The sequence below is a fragment of the Aegilops tauschii genome, chromosome 2, assembly GCF_002575655.3.
Source record: "Aegilops tauschii subsp. strangulata cultivar AL8/78 chromosome 2, Aet v6.0, whole genome shotgun sequence".
NCBI classification, from domain to species: domain Eukaryota; kingdom Viridiplantae; phylum Streptophyta; class Magnoliopsida; order Poales; family Poaceae; genus Aegilops; species Aegilops tauschii.
Genome location: NC_053036.3, coordinates 191,378,732 through 191,382,022, shown reverse-complemented (window position 1 = coordinate 191,382,022; position 3,291 = coordinate 191,378,732).

The following is a 3,291-nucleotide window of genomic DNA, read 5'->3' as shown; positions in this document are numbered from 1 at the left end:
AGCAGCGGCGTCTCCTCCTTGTTGATCTAGCAAGGGGGAAGGAGAGGTTGATGGAGATCCAGCAGCACGACGGCGTGGTGGTGGATGTAGCGGGATCTCGGCAGGGCTTCGCCGAGCTTCTGCGAGAGGGAGAGGTGTTGTAGGGGAGGAGGGAGGCGCCAAAGGCGGTCATCTTGCTGCCCTCCCTCCCCCCTTTATATAGGCCCCCTGGGAGGGGGGCGCCGGCCAAGACCCATCTACATGGGGGGGCGGCCAAGGGGAAGGGGGGTGGCTTCCCCCCCAAGTCAAGTGGGGCGCCCCCCCCCCACCATAGGGTTTCCAACCCTAGGCGCAGGGGGGAGGCCCATGGGGGGCGCCCCAGCCCACTAAGGGCTGGTTCCCTTCCCACTTCAGCCCATGGGGCCCTCCGGGATAGGTGGCCCCACCCGATGGACCCCCGGGACCCTTCCGGTGGTCCCGTACAATACCGATAACCCCCGAAACTTTCCCGGTGGCCGAAACTGGACTTCATATATATAATTCTTCACCTCCGGACCATTCCGGAACTCCTCATGACGTCCGGGATCTCATCCGGGACTCCGAACAACTTTCGGGTTTCTACATACTCATATCTCTACAACGCTAGCGTCACCGAACCTTAAGTGTGTAGACCCTACGGGTTCGGGAGACATGCAGACATGAGCGAGACGCCTCTCCGGTCAATAACCAACAGCGGATCTGGATACCCATGTTGGCTCCCACATGTTCCACGATGATCTCATTGGATGAACCACAATGTCGAGGATTCAATCAATCCCGTATACAATTCCCTTTGTCAATCGGTATGTTACTTGCCCGAGATTCGATCGTCGGTATCCCAATACCTTGTTCAATCTCGTTACTGGCAAGTCTCTTTACTCGTACCGTAATGAATGATCCCGTGACTAACTCCTTAGTCACATTGAGCTCTACCGAGTGGGCCCAGAGATACCTCTCCGTCATACGGAGTGACAAATCCCAATCTCGATCCGTGCCAACTCAACAGACACTTTCGGAGATACCCGTAGTGTACCTTTATAGTCACCCAGTTACGTTGTGACGTTTGGCACACCCAAAGTACTCCTACGGCATCCGGGAGTTGCACGATCTCATGGTCTAAGGAAAAGATACTTGACATTGGAAAAGCTCTAGCAAACGAACTACACGATCTTTGAGCTATGCTTAGGATTGGGTCTTGTCCATCACATCATTCTCCTAATGATGTGATCCCGTTATCAATGACATCCAATGTCCATAGTCAGGAAACCATGACTATCTGTTGATCAACGAGCTAGTCAACTAGAGACTTACTAGGGACACGTTGTTGTCTATGTATTCACACATGTATTACGATTTCCGGATAACACAATTATAGCACGAATAATAGACAATTATCATGAACAAAGAAATATAATAATAACCATTTATTATTGCCTCTAGGGCATATTTCCAACATGGACCAGGCGGCCCAGCTCACAGGCCAGACCGGCCCACCTAGCCCAGCTGGCCAACTGCCGGCCCGCCTCCCCCTGCCGCCTCCTTCCCTGTTCCCCCGACCCGGGTCGGAACAGGGGCGCGCTCCCGCCGGACCACCTCGCCGGCACCGACGCCGGAGAGGATAAGGTCGCCAGCGCCCCCCGCCTCCTCGGGCCCCTCTTCCACTCGCCCCCGCTCTCCCTCTCGGCCTCTGCGCCTCCCTCCTCAGATCCACCTCCCTCTCCCCTTCGATCCCCACTGCCCGAGCGTGCTCGCCGCCGTTCTCCGTCGTCCCCGCGGCCACCGTCATCGCCCTGCACCCCCGACATGCCGTAGGCGTCCGTCGTCGTCCTCCACGTCGACCGGTGCCCGCCGTTGGAGCCGGGAGGCACCACAGCGCCGGATCCACCTCGTCCCCTTCCGCCTCGGCCGCCGGTGACCACCGTCGTCTCCGGCCACCTCTGCGCTCCTTAGCTGTCGCAGGCTTTTCGTAGCCGCTCGGTGAGCTCCACCCCTTCCTCTCCCCGTCCTAGCTCCGTTTACGCGCCGCAGCAAACTGTGCGCGACGCGACGCCATTGTCGCGCCCGGGCTCCGCTGTCGAGCTCGTAGCCGTCACGGTAGGGCTCGTCCCGGTCCGTCGAGCTCACCAACACGTTCGTGGCTTCGAGTAGTCGCCGTAGGAGTAGTGCGCCGCCTGTTTTGGCCTCCTTTTCATCGCGCGCGAGTTCGCCGTGCTTCGGGTCTCCGCCGTCCCTGTCGCCGCCGGCGGCTCCGGCCATCGCAGCTCGCGTGGCCACCCGCGTTGGATGCGGCGTTGCTCACTCGTTCGAACGCGCCAATGCACGGGCCAAATGGCCCCCTGTACGTGGATTCCGGCGAGGCCCCGAGCGCCTCCGCCATATTTTCGGTCGCCGGTGTTCAGCCGCCGGCCACCACTGACGTGGCACACCTGGGGCCACCCCTGGGTCACTGCCAGCGGGCCCCGCGGGCCCCGTTGACTGGGTTGACCCAGTCAATGTGCTGACTGGGCAGCCCAGTGCCACTGACTGGTGGGCCTCGCCCTAACACTAATTAAATTACTTGATTTAATTAAATTTAAATTGATTACTCACTGACTGTGGCCCATGTTATATAATTAGTTAGATTAATTGAAATTAAACTCTGATAAGGCCACTATCTATGACAGGTGGGACCCATTGGTCAGTTTGACTAGTCAAACAGGTCAGCTGACTCCTGACGTCATGCTGATGCATTGCTGATGCATTAATAGATTTCTGTTAATTTAAGTAATTCCAGAAAATGATTAAATCTTTAGAAAATCATATAAAATAATCCGTAACTCGGATGAAAATACTTTCTACATGAAAGTTGCTCAAAACGACGAGACGAATCCGGATACGCAGCCCGTTCGTTCACCACACGTCCCTAGCATAGTGAACCTGCAACATTTCACCTCCGGTCCATCGGTCCGAAAACGCGAAACATCGGGAATACTTTCCCGGATGTTCCCCCCCCCTTCGCCGGTATCACCTACTACCGCGTTAGGGCACACCTAGCATCACGCTTTGTCATGTCATGCATCGTCATGCATCTGTTTGCATTGTATTCATTGTTTCTTCCCCCTCTTCTCTCCGGTAGACTACGAGACCGACGCCGCTGTTGGTGCCCCGACCGACTACGCTGTTGACGACCCCTCCTTCTTGCCAGAGCAATCAGGCAAGCCCCCCCCCTTGATCACCAGATATCGCCTATTCTTCTCTATACTGCTTGCATTAGAGTAGTGTAGCATGTTACTG